Below are 19,969 nucleotides of genomic sequence, written 5' to 3' on the forward strand. Positions count from 1 at the left end.
TTTAAACTTATAAAAAAATTATCTAAACAGTTTTATCAAGTTGAAATAGTTGCCAAGTTCCCCTTTAATTGATTAACATTTAGCCTAATATTTGTTTAAGGATACACAATATATTTATCCAATATTCACTTTAAAACATACTGCACACATACTATTATTTAATATAAAAAGATAGCATACATATTTTTAACATGACACATTAGTTTTTAATATTTAGGCCTATATATTATTTTTCCCCCTCTAAATTGTATTGAATTATATTGCACTACTGTAGAATTCCTGAGCCTCAACCTAAGCATGTAGCCTACAAATTGTAACTGACGTTTGGATACATGACAAATAAACTTAAAATTAAATTGAATTGAACAGCCTGCGGTCACTTTAAGAGCTCATGCATGGATCTTATACTGAAACATCTGGGTTTCACCAAATTGGTTATGTTCACTTAAGACATTGCCGACTGTGTTTCCTTGAATGTTTGTTTGTTTGTTTGTTGTTGACATACTTGTATGTGTATTTCACTATTAAATCGCAATTAGCCACAAAAGACAATTGAATTCGCACTCAGATTCTGTCCGAGAGAAGCAGTTTTCTGTCTCTCAATCAGCACAAGCACCGCATTTTAGTCTTTATTCACCTTTTAAACGCCACGCACATTCTTGTCCTTCTTTTCTCATTCAAGCATGTTTCCTCACTCTAGTCTAGGTAACAATAACGTTAAGTAGCAATGTGCTATGCGAATAACCTCTAACAAGAAACGTATCGTCACTACGAAATATATCTTTTCACATAATACTATATTTTATCAAGATATGTGTGCAATTTATAACCTATTTTCATTCATAAAGCTTAACGATGACGGGAAGTTAAACGTTTGAATTATAAAATCAAAATAATACGTTTTCTCATCTTAATTGTTTTTGTTCATTGAACAAAATATTAGTACACTTGCAGTTATTAGTACACTTACTTATAAGTAAACTCAACAAAAATTTGCCCACTCAACCTAACATTTTAAACTGAGTTAACAATTTGCAAGTTGGATTTTATACAGAACAAGTTAGCATGGGCATGCACCACTGACATTTTTCCCCCCCGAAATTCTAGTAGTATGTTACTTTTCCCATTTTTTAGCTTTTAATAATTGTATTTCCCCAATTGACTTACTTGCTTAAAATATTGCTAAAACATTTTATAAATAAAAAACATTGAAAAAAATTAACTGTAAATTAAAATTAACAGTATATTTTTTTCCTTGCCAATAATGATGTTTGTATTCAATGTTTTATTTCTATAAAGAAATTGAAATATATATATATATATTAGTACAGTTAGATAAATGTCAATATGTTTACTGCCAATTAGTAGTCAAACAAATATGTTTTACCATCATGCATTCAATACTAATTGGCTTTGAGTAATAAATTACATTTGTCATTCCATGCAAAAGTCGGATGTTATTGAATAAATTAAATCTGCCATGCATTAAGGTCTTTACCGCATTCAAAGACATTTCCTTAATGTTTCAAAACTTGCTTGGCATCCTGTTTGCACGTTCCTGCAAATGTTACCAAATGCCAACGGTGACGACTGCCCTGTTGTGCCCTGCAGCTCAGTCTTGCAGTCTTGTCTGAGCCAAACAGTCTACAGAAACATGAACTATATATATATACTTGCTGTCTTGGCCATTTCTCTTAAAGGACGTGTAATATATGCCTATGTGATGTAAATGCCTCAAATGGAATTCAGAGGGTGGGGTCAATCCTTGTTCAATAATGGTAAATAATCCTATAAAAAACAAAATAAGAAAAACATACGTTTAAAAATCAACTTCTATTCTGAATATTGTCAATGTCAGTGATGTTTACAACCCTGCCTATGTGAGACATTTTCAAGGTATGGTAGTGGCAAGATGTTTGTAAGGGACTGTAGTGGGAATGACCAGTACATAGATGTGTATGTAAAGTACATCCAGGCCTAAATTGCAATGCCCTCAGAGTGAATGAACTGTATGAAAGTACTGTCAGAAACATGCCAAAACATATTAGAGAAGTATGCAGTCAGGCAGCTTGGCTAAAACTCATTAAGATGAGAGGTTGACAACTTTACAGCTGCTGTGTTTTAACTGTTTTGCAATAGCTCTCATGGCTTCTCTACAGCCACTAAAAGCCAACAACTATCAAGCTTCTCATCACTCACAACCCTAAATACCTTCAGGGGATATAGTGTTTAACTCAGAAATAAACAGATAAAATAGAACATGATTTGCACACTGAATATATTGTGTTTTGAGGTCCACATTTGTAAAATTTTTACCATTTTTTTTTTTTTTTACAAATTAAAGAAAAGTGCATTAACTGTTTTAACATTGCATTTTAAAAATGTCAAAACTCACTGAACCGCCCTCATTTAGAGTTGATACATATAAATGATTTTGCTTTGTTATCATTTCTTACTTTTTAAATCAAACTTTTATTTTGTTTATAATGTTTGAAGGAAAAATGTTTAATAGCTTTTTATCAAGACAGTCATCAAGACATCCAAAGTTTTCTTTTATTGGTCGTGTTCCATACAAGGTCCTGAATTACGACACTTGGGTACAGTGACCCCAATCAGACGACTCCTGTCCTGACACGTGAAAAGCGTCTGAACTGGACACCCACATTCCTCTATCTGGTTTCTGCTGTCAAAGCTACATTTATTTCTGACCATGCCAACTGCTGACATGGACCATAAGGAGTTCGAACAAACAGCTGCAAGCTTAGATCAGCACCAGCTAATTCCCTGGCATAATTTAGTAAACTGCAGTCCTGAGCTTTGTATATTTGTATATTAAATAATTTATTTCAAATTAATTATTAATAGCAACACATGTTATGAAAAATTAGGTCTGAGGCCTTTCTTGATAACCAACCTAAAGGTAACGTATAGTTTAATTGAACGGTATAGCTTCTTTTTTGTGTATTGAATTACTAAGAATCATATGTTGCTGAATTGCCTCTAGTGGAGGACTTTAAAGATTACTCCTCTTTTCATAGTTTCTATACTGCTGCAGTGTAAATTAATTACTTATTATGAATTAGATTTTTTATACAACAAGGGTGTATGAGTTCCTAACAAATGACAGTCTAGATTTTGACTATTATTCCATATTTTGAATGCAATTTTTATTTTTTCACAACCACCAAATAGTGATAAAAATCCACTCACACCTTTTTTATTAATCCCCATAAATCATCAGCAGTGTCTCCCAACGACCTGTTTTCAGAATGCTGTTTTAGTGACGTCACTAAGTACAGGCCTCACCCACGAGTGTTGACAGACACTGCCGTTCTAACATAGCCCCGCCCTGATCGAGTTCACAGCTGCTGCACTGACGAGAATGTCTCCCAGCGTTGTAGGTGTTGTGTGGCTGGATGTATTAATCCAGGGGTACTCAATTAGAAACCTAAAAGGTCCACTCACCAAATTTTCCTTGCGTCCAGGGTCCGGAACAGTGATAGTCAAAATCCAAAAACAGAACTCCAACAAAAAAGGTTGTAAATCCCACAAAACGTTCAAACTATGTACAAAAGGCGATGGGGTCTGGCCTTATTAGTGTGAAAAGTGACACCTTTTTTGTGCCACCAGTTCTTTAAACTTGGGCATAAAAGGTGTGAGGGCCAGGCGGAGGCACTGATGTAAGTGTTCATTACTGAGGGTGTTCCTGTATTTGTTTTTCACCATATTCATGGTTGAAAAGGCAGACTCACAACAATATGTTGAGGGAAACATGGTGAGAATTTGAAGGGCCACCTTCTGCAAGGAAGGGACACCTGCTGCAGGGACCATCTTAGTCCAGAAGGTGTTTTCAGAATATTCTTGTTGGGTGGCTGATCTAACTATTACACTGCATGTTGTATGGTATGATGATTGCAGTTGTTTGATTTTTCTGGCTCTTACCTCAGATTTAAGCGGGTAATTGTGGTCAAAGTGTCCGTGATTTGAGTCATAATGACGTTTCACGTTACCACTCTTGACAATGGCAACCGTCTCATTGCAAATTAAACACATTGGTTTTGTGCTCCCTGCCAACCACATCTAGTAGGAAAACAATATAGGCGTGAAATCACGCACCAATGAAAACTCGCTTGGATCATGACTAAATTATATAATGTTGATTTTGGCTTCGGTCCAAATTGTATTGCGTCTGGGTCCGGATCCGGACCGCGGTCCACCTATTGAGTACCCCCGTATTAATCCATATAGCTCTCTCTATTTACTCCCGAAATCTGAGGCAGCCGCTGAAGCAATGTGGAATTATTTTGTTTTTAAAGAAAATGCTCCCTCACTCTACCGAAATTCGTTTATGTACTTGCGCACTTCTTATATCTTACTGTTTACTCAGCTCTTACGGTGAGTTTCTGAAGTAAAACTGTCTTGTGTTTGTCCCAGTCTGCACTACAGTTCCCAGCATCCTCCTTGGCCCACACCTGCACCTCCTTCAACATTACCCGCACCTGCCAGCAATCATCATCACTACTCACCTTCTTCAACTTTTGTCCTCATCATTCCTCTGTGTATTGAAGTTCCTTTCATGTCAGTCTTCACTGTTGGTTATTGTCTGTGGTTAGTGCACATGTCTGTGCCTTAGACACACTGTTTCGCATGTTGGCTTATCTTGTTTTGGAATAAATCCCCTTGTTACTGGTACGTCCTTGATCTTCATCTTCCTCCAAGTACCTGAATCGTTACCCCGCTGTTGCCCTGCTCTGCCTGGAGCAGAAGGACAGCTTCCTGGAGTCTCACACCAGGGATTTCTTGGAGTTGGCGTGCCTAACACACTATCCTGACCACTCACTGTGCGCGTTCTACATTGCATCTACATTGAGTGGTCCCTGTGAATATTTCGTCGCAAGTGTGAAGTGGGTTTTGGTAAACAACAACTCAGCATTCACCATCGGCCTCACAGAGCCTACCAACACCCCTCCACCAATTCCAGAGTCTCTTCACGTCATTCCTGAGATTCTTTACGTCAGTCATCAGGTCTGCCACCGGATCGTTCTCTGGGCGTCCATGACTGATGTCCAGCGTGACGGATCCACCGCTCATGTCAGGGCGTTCGACCAGAATGACCACCGCCACACCCTTCTAGGGTCTCGTCCCGCCGAGACTACCCTTTCCAGGGTCGTTCCACCGAGACTACCCTTACAGGGTCTCGTTCCGCCGAGACTACCCTTCCAGGGTCCCGAGAATACCGTTCCAGGGTCTCGTTCCTTTGAGACTACCCTTCCAGGGTCTCGTTCCGCTGAGATTACCCTTCCAGGTTCTCTTTCCGCTGAGACTACCCTTCCAGGGTCTCGTTCCGCCGAGACTACCCTTCCAGGGTTTCGTTCCCCCGAGACTACCCTTCCAGGGTCTCGTTCCCCCGAGACTACCCTTCCAGGGTCTCGTTCCGCCGAGACTACCCTTCCATGGTCTCGTTCCACCGAGACTACCCTTCCAGGGTCTCATCCCGCCGAGACCACCATTCCAGAGCCATAACCCAAGATGGCCACCATTCCTGAGTCTCTCCACGTCAGCCCAGGCGAGCCTGAGCTCCACGTAAGTCCTGACGAGCCAGAGGTGGTTCACGTCAGTCCTGCAGGGCCATAGACTGTTCACGCCTGGTCAGCCTCCACTGAACCCTCTCCTCCATCTAAGATGGCCGCCTCGCCGCCTGAACCCTCAAAACATGTCCCTGAGCCTAAATCTAAACCCATAGTACCGCCCAAGGAAGTTTTTTTTGGCTGGGGGGGCTATACCTCTCCACTGTGGCCTCCCGAAGTCGTGGCAGCCTGAAATTCCAGCTCCGCCTTGGTCACCTGCACAGCCTGCTCCATCCTGGTGTCTGCACACCCTGCGATATGGACTCTAGGACCCCCTCCCTCTCTCCCTCCCTCCCTCCCTCCCTCCCTAAAAATATATATCCGAGACAAAAAAAGTGGAGAAATACACTGCCGGGCCCCCCCCCCAAAAAGTTGCTGTTTAGGTTTAAATAGGCAAATCCTTAAGAGTCTATAGTTAAATCATTATTGCAAACTCCTCAGACACCCTCAGTCAATATGTGGATGAGTCAAGCAGCTACTCTTTTACCTCTAGAGAAACTTACATATGATCTGCATCAAAGGTCTGATGTTTTCTGGCGCACTTGGTCTTCTCTGTGGAATTTCCTTTGCAGATGCTCAGTGACTGATATCTTTTCTATATCTGTTCTTCTTTATTTGTATTTTTTTATTTTTTTATTTTTTGACATGGACATGCCCTGTTGTATTATAACTACTATTTCTATTTCTGATATCTTTTCATATGCATATATGTGAACATGTATATCCAAAGATTGTAAGATGATATTTGGCTGCACGAGCTGTAATGAGATACCAGTACCACTGTTGTGTTAATGTAAAAATTAATAAAAAATAAACAAAAATTCTTCTAAAAAGTTCTTCTAACCCTAATTGATAGTGTAGGAGCTAAAATAAGGATTATTTTTTGTGTTAAATAATTAACTATTTTCCCCAATGTTATTTGAGTCTGCATCACCTAGGGGTTGAAGCAGGAGATGTAAGGCTTCTGGGAATAAAGGACCTGTGACTTCACCTGAGGGGTGGCCAGAACCGGAAGTGACAGTCTTTGACCTCACGGCTTGACTCCATGTTAAACAGATTGATTCAATCCTTTATTTAGGATATACTTGCGATTTTGATTTTTTGATTTTGTATAAACATACTTTAATGTAATAGATATTATTTCAGTTTGGAAATCTATCCTGCCACCAAAGTGGACTATTTATCTGCAACAAAAGTCAAAGAATACTTCCTTTGTGCAAGCTTAAGATCTCAAAAATGTGCTTGTTGCTGAAAAAGTGAAGTGCATGGATATCATGGCATGGACTGTTTGTTTGGACCGCATGGTATATACGGCTTTATGCATTTCTTGAATCAAGTCCTTGAAATGTTAGAAGAGGAAACAGAACAGCATTTCAGATGTTATGGAAATCTGCTTATGGAGTGATTTGATTGTAAAACTGTGCAAATTGTTGGAAGTCTACTACAGGAAAAGTGGATTATTGGATGATTTTATATCAATCTGCCAAAGAGAACATAGCAAGTCCGTGCATATTGATTCCATGTGCTGAATTAGCAAACAAATGGCAAGTATGGAAGATACCGCTAATGAGATGGATGAAGAGAAAGTCAAGAAAGTTAAACTACCATATAGGAAGACACATCATGACCATATTCCAGGATGACAATGCCAAGATTCATCAGGCTCAAATTGTAACAAAATGGTTGGGAGCGAGCATGAAGAATAATTTTCACACATGAATTGGCATCTCTGAGTCAAGACCTAAATTCATTGAAAGTCTTTGGGATGTGCTGGAGTATTGATGCACTTCTTGATGGAAATAACATAACATGTATTTCCATCAAGAGGTGCATTACATTTTTGGTCAAGCACTCTCCAAAGTCTACTCCAGGACACCAGAGACTTTTTTTTTGGTCGGGCACTGTATATACAACATTTTCAAGGTATGGTAGTGGCAAGATGTGTGTAAATGACAGTATTTTGAATGACCAGTACATAGATGTGTATGTCAAGTATATTCTGGCCTGAATTTCAATGGCCTCAGAGTGTATTCACAGTCTACTGCGATGAACTGTGTGAAAGTACTGTAAGTAACGTGGCAAAACATATAAGAGAAGTATGAAGCTTGGCTTCATAGACTCTTTTACATTTAAAACGCATTAAGATGAGAAGTTGACAACTTTACACCTGCTGTGTTTTTAGCTGTTTTGGAATAGCTCTCATTGTGTAAATAGTCTGAGTTCAGCAGCTCATCAAGACTTCTCTACAGCCACTAACAGCCAACAACTATCACGTTTCTCATCACTCACAACCCTAAATACCTTCAGGGGATATAGTGTTTAACTCAGAAATAAACAGATAAAGCAGAACATGATTTACACACAGCATATATTGTGTTTTGAGGTCCACATTGTTATTTTTTTATTATATTTTTTTATAAATTAAAGAAAAGTGCATTAGATGTTTTAACATGTGAAATGTCAAAACTCACTGAACCGCCCTCATTTAGAGTTTAACATTTAACATTTAGTCATTTAGCAGACGCTTTTATCCAAAGCGACTTACATCTGAGGACTAAAGCAAGCGAGTCATCGTGAAGAGGGAAGAACGACGCAAGAAGTGCTCAAAATACAAAGTTCAAGCATTGCTCAGAGTAGTAAAAGCCAGACAAGGGAAGATTTAAAAGGGAAGGAAAGATTTAAAAGAGAAGAAATTTTTTATTTTTTTATGTTAAGTACTCACGGAACAGATGAGTTTTCAGTTGTCTTTTGAATGCTGTCAGGGATTCTGCATTACGGACGAGGGTTGATACATATAAATAAATTTGCTTTTTTATTATTTCTTTTTAAATCAAAATTGTATTATGTTTATAATGTTTGATGGAAATATGTTTAATAGCTTTTTATCAAGACAGTCATCAAGACATCCAAAGTTTTCTTTTATTGGTCGTGTTCCATACAAGGTCCTGAATTACGACACTTGGGTACAGTGACCCCAATCAGACGACTCCTGTCCTGACACGTGAAAAGCGTCTGAACCGGACACCCACATTCCTCTATCTGGTTTCTGCTGTCAAAGCTACATTTATTTCTGACCATGCCAACTGCTGACATGGACCATAAGGAGTTCGAACAAACAGCTGCAAGCTTAGATCAGCACCAGCTAATTCCCTGGCATAATTTAGTTAACTGCAGTCCTGAGCGTTGTATATTTGTATATTAAGTAATTTATTTCAAATTAATTATTAATAGCAACACATGTTATGACAAATTAGGTCTGAGGCCTTTCTTGATAACCAACCTAAAGGTAACGTATAGTTTAATTGAACGGTATAGCTTCTTTTTTGTGTATTGAAATACTAAGAATCATATGTTGCTGAATTGCCTCTAGTGGACGACTTTAAAGATTACTCCTCTTTTCATAGTTTCTTTACTGCTGCAGTGTAAATTAATTACTTATTATCTTTGATTTTTTATACAACAAGGGTGTATGAATTCCTAACAAATGTCAGTCTATATTTTAGACTATAGGGGATTATCACGCTGATACGTAGTACTTCCGCATTCAGTGATCTTTGTGCACTGTCACTTCCGGTGAATCACTCTGGTGAATCCATGATGGACGACCCGTTTACTTATACTGCATCCCTCGTAAATTTACCCAAAATAACTTTTTCTGACGTACATCGATTAACTGAACAACATTCCATCACAGCCCGCTCCAAAGTGGACAAGGGATACAGTTTCTTTTTCGAGAACTTCATCTACGACTACGAAGGTGAGTGGCTATTAGCTAGCTAACGCTAGCTAACATAACATTAGCTAGGTAGGTTAGTTTATGCTAATGTCAGTTTGGCGTCAGCTCAGATGTTCGTATGGTTATACCCACATAAATTAAGATTATTCATGAGATTGAGTCAATTCACCCATTTCATTTGTATTCTGAAAGGAAGAAGGTTAGCCTCTCAGTGTCAACTAGATAACGTCAGCATACGAGTGTCCCTTTTGCTAGAATGAACAATCCACAGTATATGCATTAATTATAATTTTGTCCACCAGTGTCCAACATCATTGACAGGGCGGTCGCTGTCAGGTCTAGGTGTTACAGGTCAATGAGGAAGCGAGAACAGTCACATTATTTGAAGGTTATTTTAGGAAGCTAAGGCAAGAAGTTTAACCCCTTCCACTGTTGCCTGTTTACATCAAGTCAGTCAACAGCCATGTGCAATAAATTGCTATACCTTTGTGACATACAATATCATGAAAATGTAACTTTGCATTTAAATTCTTTAATATCCTGTTTGTACAATCCAACATGTTAATGGTGTAAGGGGTTAACTACTCTACTGCGGTTGCAGATTTCCTAGAATTTTTGGTTAATTGTAATGTTATTCCTTACATTTCTATATCATTTGAAAACGATTTTCATTTTAGTTTGACTTTATCAACTAAAATTGTGTTGTGTCTTTAATGTAGATTTTTTTCCAAGCTGATGCAGCCGAACTTCAAGAAACCTCATGCAGCTGTACAGCAGGCAAGGCTCTGTGCAACCATCTAGTGGCCTTGTTGTTCCAGAGTGCCCATTACAGCATGTTGCAGGTGAGAGCTGTGGTCTGGGATGATGTTTACATGGGCAGGAGTGACACTGCCATTGATTGTTAACAAGGGCTGTGCAATTAATTTAATTTCGATTTCATTTTCGATTTTGGCTCACAACGATCACCTAAATAGTACTTTTTTTAATTGATTGTTTAAACATTAATCTCATAAAATTATTACAGTTGTAATTTTGCAGTGTAAATTAATTAATTTGATTGATAACAGCCCTGTTTATTTAAAACTGAATTTGATCAAATGTAAGAATTTGACATAAAAGATTGTCCTTTATAAAGGTAAATAACGCTCTGGTGACCCCCCTACAACAAATTACTTCGTAATGTCACATTTTTTACCACTTGTGACTTTGCAGTTCTGTTTAATAGGTCAAAAAGTACAATAAATGGACAAATTTAGATTTATTTTAAGAATTGTTGAAAGGTGTCTTTTTAATAAATGCAACACGTTCCCAAAGTCAAATAATCGTGATTTCAATACTGACCAAAATAATCTTGATTATGATTTTTTCCATAATCGAGCAGCCCTAGCACATCCTCAATCCCGTTTTGCTCTTCTATCTCTTGTTCTGCAGGTGAGAGCTGTTCCACCACCTGTGGCCTGCACAAGTTCTCTGCAAACATGGCATCGACCAAGGACAAAGGTAACATTGTAGCTGCGCGGAGCTGCACCGCATTGAATAGACTTCCAGTCTATTTTTCAGCCGGGGCGTGAGCTGCCTTGCGTGCCACCCTTCGCTCCGCTAGCAGTGTGTCCCAAACGTTACGCCTGGGACACACTGGGTGCACGCTGTGGCTGAAAAATAGACAAAGTCTATTCAAAGCGGTGCAGCGCATGGGGCTGCCCAGCTGTACATCTGGCTACATTGATTAACATGGGAGTGAATTGGAAGCTGTGTTTACACCATTACAAGCAAGATACTATTACAATCATGGCTACTTGTTAATATCATTCCCAGGGAATCCATGCAGAGCCGGTTCAGGACTTGGTTGTTAGGAGACCAAAGCCATCCACCAGGAGTGTATGCAAATCAACACTCTATCAAGCATACACAGGTAATGTTACTACTGTAACTAATATCATACTGTTGGCTGCCGTATAATATATAATTATATCTTTCCACTTTTATACACATAGATTATGTAGCAAATATAACACTGCAGTGAGCAATTCCCCAGAAAGACTCTTGCCATCAGAATTGAAAACCAAAACAAGCTGAAAGAGATGTGGGGATAATTTAACACTTAATGTTTTTAATTTTACGTTTCAGGATCCCTCCCTGACCCGCAAGTCTTGTCTCTTGGGAAACGACTGAAAAATCTCAGGCCGCAACCACTAATATCCTCAGTGCTGCATGGCTTGTCTCAACTCTCCATGGTCGACTCCAGGTTCGGACCTGTGCCGCGAGGTTCACCCCTGTCCTACCAGTGTCCTCCTGTGGTCAAACACGGAAATGATGTTCAACACCCAGATGCACCAACATTCCCTAATCTGCCTATAGAGGGGTCAACATTTCCCACTACTTTCCCAAACTTTGACCCAAACTCTCAACAGTCTCTCCATTTGGACAGCTTAACGGTGACACACGAGATGGCAGCTGAGAGAGAGGAGCAGACACGTGAGCAGTCCGAGTGCCCATTATGGCAAGCTTTACGCAAGCCTAGAGTGACAGCTAGTAGGTTCTATGAGGTTAGCCATGTGAAAGGGCCATCTTCTGGTCAGACCCTGGCAGGGCGGATACTAAAGGGAGTACTCCAAACTCCCGCCATGAAAAGGGGCCTTGAACGCGAGCCACAGGTGCTGGAACAATATTCAAAACATTTCAATGTAAATGTCTCACACTGTGGATTTGTTATCCATCCCGATGCTCCTCACCTCGGGGCTAGCCCCGATGCAAGGGTATATGACCCTAGTGCCATTCCGTGTTTTGGCCTTGCTGAAGTTAAATGCCCAGACATCTCTAGCATTTCTGAGGCAGGAAATGTAAAAATGGTGAATGGTCAGGCAAAACTGAAGCAGAATCATAAATACCACTGGCAGGTTCAAGGTCAATTGGCAGTAACTGGATTGAGTTGGTGCGATTTTATAACAGACACTGAGGGAGACTTCACAGTTGAAAGAGTCTGGAGGGATGATGAAATGATAAAAGAGATGAAAAAGAAGGTGGACCTGTACTTCTTTGGTACATATATGAATGTGTATCTTCAACAGAAAGTAAAATGAACTAAATTAATAAAGGAATTGAATCAAAGGACTTTATTACATTTTTTTCTTAGTACATTATTTACTACATTACATATTTACATCATTTTGAATACTTTCAGGACAAACTGACCCTTTAGAATTGATTATAGATGAACGACTTATTAAATTATATACATCATTTTGAATACTTTCAGGACAAACTGACCCTTTAGAATTGATTATAGATGAACAACTTATTCAATTATATACATCAATATATACAATGTTTTCAGTACATAGTTAAATGCATGTGATCGGGGGAACACTATTCAACAGGGATGTAGCCTTTTAAATCAAGTGGTCCCTGGAAGTTGGTCATCACACAGCAGACGGTCCACAGCTGGTTGACTGTCCCAGACAAGGTTAGAGGGAGAGTGTGTTCCCAAATGCGATATTCCTTGACTCTGCGTATTGCTCTTTCCACAAGGATTCGAAGTCGGGCGATTGCTTGTGTTTTTAGAGCATCCTCTTTGGTGAACTGTGCTGTGGTTAGAGATGAAATAAGTTAATTTCTATTATTTCAGTGACTGCCTCAGTACTTTTTAAACATTTCTCTGCACATCTTAATGATTATCATTTCACAGTTTTAATTTGAAATGTTCATTCCTTTCATGCCTACCTGTCATCTTGAAGGGTGGTATAATCAGCGTTGCCCCACGGTCAGCTAGCAGCTTCTCAATAGTGAAACCCTTGTCTGCCATGCAGCCATCTCCTGGCTCCAGTAAGTCGAGCAGTCCACTTCGTTCAGTCAGCTCTCGGTCAGAGATGGACCCGGTGAATAGACTTGACACAAAAGTCACAGCACTACATGGGGCAATCCCAATTAATCCCTTAAAGGTTGTCGTATTTTTGTACGATGAGAAAACCTCTGACTGGAGAGTGAGGGATGATGGATTCTGACATCGTACCTCGGTGCAGTCGATGATTACCCGAACATCTGGACAGTACTGCACAAATTTGCTTGGCATGGTGTTCTTGACTTGCTGTTTACTCATCCAGATGGGAAGGGAGCCAAGAAGCAGGTAAAGGTAGTTGGTCCATGTTATAACAACACGGGAGACAGTGGACACACTGACCTGAAACATGTCAGCCAGCACCTTCTCTTGCAGGCCTGCAGCAACTCGGCAGCAGAAGAGAAAAAACTCATCAACCAGTTGCAGTCTACGCGTTGGACTGGGAGAAATGGGTTCAAATGTTTGTCCCTTTTTCTGAGCTTTCGACCAATAAACCAGCATGGAGGCAGATGGTTGAATAGCCTCCCAGAAGTCACAAAAAACATATCTTGACGTGAATCTTGTGTAAAAAAGGATGTCCTTGTCTGAGACACAAAATCTGTGAAAATGGACTTGATCCACTTTCAGCTGTGACAGCTCTGTTGTCAGTTCCTTGATTTTCTCTTCCAATTGATGTATGCGTGCAGCAGCAGCATCCAATGCACCTGTATGAGATGAGAGAAACAATTTAAACATCACATTTTGTCTGTGACTTGCATATTAGAAGTAGTTTTGACCTCTAAAGCTACATGAAATAGCTTTTTATAGCTCAATATTCACCTTTACGTTTAATCAGGTAAGATATAAAATGCAACAATTGTACTTGTGATTAAGCTTCTCACATTGTGGTATTGGTCAAATGCTGGGACATCAGTAAGTCTAAACATTTTGTGCCGGTGCTCTGAAAAGTTACACACACCTCCTCGGTATTAGGGCTGCACGATATTTGTGAAAAAAAGTGCGATATGCGATAACTCATTAAATAATGTGATATTCGATATGCGAGACGATAATGCTTAAAGTGTGTAAAATAAACGTAAATTATCTTTAAAATATATTTTAAATTATATAACCTACATATGTGTTTCACATTCTTTTTCTGACACGAAAACATCTCTACAGCTTCTGAAAGTTAACATCAGTGTTTTACTGTCACATAAGAAGTGTTATTTTAACATCAGTAAACCACAGGGTTTAGGGTTTCAGGAAGGCCTACATTAGTTTAACAACAGACATTAAATAATCAAATGTAAAAATAAAACACTGCTTAGTTTTCACTGTATAAATTAAACATATACTGATTCTTATTAAAGCTTCTTATTAAACAATGACATACCTGGTTTAGGAGCAGAAGCGTAATCATGTTCTGTCATCACCACAAAAGCTGCGACCTCCTCCATCGCCTCTTCCTCACATGGCAGGGGCTGCTCCAGAGGAAGGGCTGGGCAAACGTCATGGCCTAAGCGAGTTGACGCTCTTTTATAAGCGGACTCCCTTCTTGGCAGTCCCCAGTTGTTCCACTGGAAACGGGAGGGTACAGACCCGATTTTTAGACGCTTGATTCGACCCCGGTTGGTAAAGTTAGCCTCGTCAGCTAACGCTAGTCTGCTAGCACTACCTGTAACATTAGTGTAGTCTGACTCACTAAAGTGCCGGCTACAAACAAACGTGCTACCTTGTTTTATTTTAAAGTTTGGCCCTTCATCCCGGTGAACCGCTTTAATCCACTTCTTCCTTAGACTCAATTCAGTCGGGAATCCATGAAAACTTAAGTAGGGTTGGCGTTGTTTGTTCGATTTACAAAGTGGAACAGAGCTGTGACATCTAGCTTTCGTTTCCGCCATTGTTGAACTGCGCCGGAAGTTGACATGCACAAAGTTGACAAATACCGCCCATGAAACCCGGAAGCGTGATAATCCCCTATTATTCCATATTTTGAATACAATTTTTATTTTTTCATTTTAACATGAAAATGTTAAAGAAATTTTAATGTAGACTCTAAGGGGAAACAAAAAACAGTCGTCCCCAGTCGAAGTATTTTTAGAATACTAGAATTGAAGTGGCTAGTATGCAGTGCATTAAAATCACAAATCCAGATTCTTTAAAAGGCCATGTTGCAGGTTTAATTTTTCAACGAATTTGGGCATTTTGCTTGTTGGTAATAAACATTTAAACTGTTATCCATTGTATTTTATGTTGTTGGGTATCACAAAACGGAATATAATACGAAAAAAGTAGGTACTATCTTACAGCGGTTTGCAACGATTCTCCTTTCCCCCACAATGCATTGCATTACGTCACCTTGGGGAGAGAATTTACCTAAGCCCCCTGCCCGCCTTGTTGAGAGCGACGAATAGTAGACGAGAATATTCAGATAGCGCAGATTATAGATAAATACATAGATATAGAGAGATAGATAGACTAGATATATAGACAGACTAGATATATAGATAGTCAAGTATAGAGAGAGATAGGCAGACAGCATAACGTTAGCAGATATAGCTAACGTTAGCAGCTAGATAGAAATATATAGTAGATTGTAGATTGACAATGGTGAACTACTGTGTTTGTGCTGGGTGTAAAAACTCCACCCAAACAGGACACAGGGTCCATGGCTTCCCTATATAGAAAAAGGCAACCCTCAGACAGTGGGTACAATTTGTCCGTGTTAGGAGGGCAAATTTTTCAATGACCTCCGTCACCACAAACTCAAAGATCTGCAGCGCGCATTTCAGGGAGGAGGATTACGACCCAGGGGATAGATATCAGGATGGTTTCTCTTGGGCTGAAGAGGCTGAGCCAGGTACAGCTTATTCCGACCGCCGTTCCGTCTGTGCACACGCACCTCTCTGCCTGCCCTGCTCCAAGACCGAGAAGCACTAACATCGGTGCCGCCTGCCGCAAGCGAGAGCTGGCGACGGTAAGCCTCATACTAATGTTTACGTTAGCTAGCCCTGTGTATACTATATACTGTTTCCCTTACACTAAAGTCATGATCAGTCTGCAATCAGAAAAGCACATTTCGTGATTCATGAATATGAACCAAAATAAAAGTGCAATGTCCAGAAGCTGGTTATGTTTAGCTAACTTAGCGCCTTGGCCTAAGTTAGTGTTTGGATCACTGGTGATAATCAAGCGACTTTCACAACAGTGTGTGTTTGATTTAGCTGCTTGATTTAAAATGGATGGAAATTGACTATTATAGTTTTCTTTCATATGTATTTAACCGTGATCGTGTTGCTGACCATTATGGATTTCTTTGCGCAAGATGTTGACAGATGCCTTGACGCCATGACCCCTTGCCCTCCTCCTCCACTTGTGACACAGGGACACAATGTCATTTGAAGCCCCCTGGAATGTCTCACGGTAAATCTAAGGTATTTCTGGGATGATTCAATGTTTGAGTGGTTGATATGCTGTCTAAAACATACGTTGCCAAATTCTATGCATGCAGGACATTTCCATACACGTTGATGAAATTAAAACATAGCCTACACCAAAACATAACCTCTTAGATTTGCCATGATTGTAATACATTTACATTTATTCATTTAGCTGACGCTTTTTATCCAAAACGACTTACAATTGCTATATTTCAGAGGTCGCACGCCTCTGGAGCAACTAGGGGTTAAGTGTCTTGCTCAGGGACACATTGGTGTCTCACAGTGGATTCGAACCCGGGTCTCTCACACCAAAGGCATGTGTCTTATCCACTGCGCCATCACCACCCCTAATATATGTAATATGTGTGGGTATGTTTACTGCCTCTGTCACAGCTGTGCAGGTGAACCTAAAGCCCAAGATAGTCAGTTTAGGGACTCAAACAACTTTCAGGATGCAAACTTCCACCCCCCTCACTAGTCCGGAACAAACTGATGAAGAAGAGGATCCCTCTGTCATCATCAGTGATTCATCATGGGTGCCAGAAGACCAGATGTCTGACGAGGATGAGGAGGAATTGTGTGAGGAGGAGCCATCTGAAACTTGTCACCCCCACCAAAAGTGAGATAATTTAAAATCAACATAGACCAACTTTGAATTTTCATTTTTGTGTATCTGGTAGTTTGAATGAAATACCCCCCCCTCTCCCCTCCCCTCCCCTCCCCTCCTCCTTCTTTTTTTTCCGTTTATTGGCAATGATAAATTCATTGTTTGCAAAGCGGAACTCATGGCCCTGTTTGCCATCTGCCCGGCCTGTTGTGAGAAGTGCCATAGTAGAATCGTGCAGCAGGGAGGAACATTCATTAAAATAGAGCAGGTAGGGTTTGTTTTCACAAATTTAGATTAATATCATTATTTCTTACTCTGACAATATCACCATGTTCTGCTTGCTATATTTCCTATGCAGGGTAATCTCAGGTGTGTTTCCATTGAAAACAAGAAACGTTTGACCAGTAGTGTACAGTTCTTACTCTATATTGAATCCTGATGTACTGTTAAATTATTTTTTTTTTAAACATATCTAGGTCTGTGCATCATGTGGTTACCAGCGTTTCTGGCAAAACCAGCCGATCCTACACAGGAATATGCCAGCCTGCAACCTCCTTTTAAGTGGGGCCATTCATTTTACTGGATGTTTGGCCTCCCAGACATTGCGAATGATGACCCTGTTTGGCCTTCAGTGCATCAGCGTGAGCACCTACTTTCGCCATCAGCGCCATTACACGATCCCTGTCATCATTCAGGGCTGGCAGAACGATCAGGCCAAGAATCTGAGTGACCTCAGGGCAATGGATGGAGGCCTAGTTGTTGCTGGTGACTGCAGGTAAAGCAGAATTGTTTATTCAATGGCATTACTTAATTTTACATACAACCTGGATTCTATATTGCAGGTGGCATGGTGGATTGCCTTTACAGACACTGGTTAATAAAAACTTGAAACATAATTCAAATTTGTAATTATCCCCAGGTCAGATTCTCCTGGGCACTCTGCAAAGTACGGCTCATAATCTTTGATAGAAGAGAGAGTGAACAGGGTGGTTGATGTGCAGCTTGTTCAGGTAAGCCTGATGTTATACAACAAAGAAATTTAAGTTTGTGGACTGCAACTTATATAGCACTTTTCCACTAGTACAACCATGCATAGGGCTTTATCATGTCTTTCCTAACTTTGAATCCTGTACAGTGTATTATAATGCTTGGACCAGCAACCCTCTGGTTCCTTCACGCCTCCTTCACCACCACAAACATTCTACACTTACACTGTTATGTCATGTTGCAGAGCTCCGAGGACCCCAACAGCTCTTGGTGTGAGCTTGAAGGGCTCAAGCGCAGCATCAGCTTGCTGAGGAGGCAGGACCTGCATTTGTCAACCCTTATCACAGACAGACATCGCCAGGTAAATACAATATAGATGTAGAATGTGGATTTATGAATTGCACTGAGGTTGAATGTTTGTACTTTTGCTGATGCACTGATGGCCAGACAGTGCAAGCATCCACAAAGTTTGCTTTGTACTCTTTAGGTTGCCAAATGGGTGAGAGAAGAGCTGTGCCCTGAGGGAACGCAGCATTATTTTGATGTGTGGCACGTTGGGAAAAGTATGTATCCATTGTTGGAACCTTGAAGCAGTTTTTGTTATTGCATTTCAATTAATACCATTTGTCTAAACCAGGTCTGGGGAAGGCCTTGGACACAGCCTCAAAAGACAGGCAGTGTGACCAGCTGCAGTTGTGGAGGCCAGCTGTTGTAAACTATCTTTACTGGACTGCAGCCTCAACCCCAGATGGCAACCCAGCTGTGATGGAGAAGCTTGGTCAATCATATCCAGGACATTCACGACCATGACACCCCTGCCTTTTCCAGTTGCGCTCATCCCCCTCTGGAGGGGGATCAACGTGATAAAGAGTGGCTGGAACCAGGTACAGTACACAGTATGTAGTATTGTGCATGCTCTATAATTCCTATGCAGGATAATCTCATGTCTGTTTCCATTGAAAACAAAAATCTGTCTGTCTATCTCTCTATCTGTCTGTCTGCCTACATATCTTGGTTTTTGCAGGCTCAATGGTAGCAATAAAACTGGAAAGCATTGTCACAAAGACGTCCTTACTGAAGGATGTGAGACAGCTGTCTCCACAGCACCAGACTTTCTCCCTTGAAGCCTTCCACTCCCTCATCCTACACTTCGCGCCCAAGCACACTGGATTTTCATACCTGGTCATGTATAGCAGGTCAGTGCTGTGCAATGGAATACATAATGCAGTATTTTATCATACATACACAAGATTTTTGTTTCAAAGGTGTTTTCAAATTTGTTATTCTGTAGGCTTGTCTTAGCGGCACTACATTATAACTTCAATGCAAACAGAGAGACAGCACGAAGAAGCGATGGAACAGAGAAGTTTTGCGTGCGATACCCACGGTTTAGAAAAGGTGCCTATGTAGTGCGTCCCATCAAAGAGAAGGCCTCATACGGTAAGCTGTGTCATGCAGTTGTATCATATTTTGACATGGCAAATGAGACATCTGATCAGTGACAGCAATCTTTATACAGTATTTTATCATTATTATTATGTCTGCTGGTTATCCAACATCATAAATCCAGACCCTTCAGGAGAGCTACACACAATCACCAAAGGCTCTTCAAGAGGTTAGCGACAATCTGTCAGCCTGTGCACCCGCCCCCATCGCCAAATCATTTGAACAAATTCCTAAGGAGAAGGCAATCAGCCTCTATCTAGCCCAGCAGTCACGCTACAACAAATCTAATTAACATTTTTATTTAATTTT

General features: G+C 40.3%; 1 protein-coding gene across 1 annotated transcript in view; it reads left to right on the top strand.

Annotated features, from left to right (window-relative positions):
• Positions 1 to 19,969, top strand: part of LOC143718549 (uncharacterized) — a 107,831-nt gene that overhangs the window by 70,976 nt on the left and 16,886 nt on the right. The gene's annotated exons all lie outside the window — the stretch shown is intronic.

Source organism: Siphateles boraxobius, unplaced genomic scaffold, assembly GCF_051911475.1.
Source record: "Siphateles boraxobius isolate OS27281-9 unplaced genomic scaffold, OSU_SipBor_1 61, whole genome shotgun sequence".
NCBI classification, from domain to species: Eukaryota; Metazoa; Chordata; class Actinopteri; order Cypriniformes; family Leuciscidae; genus Siphateles; species Siphateles boraxobius.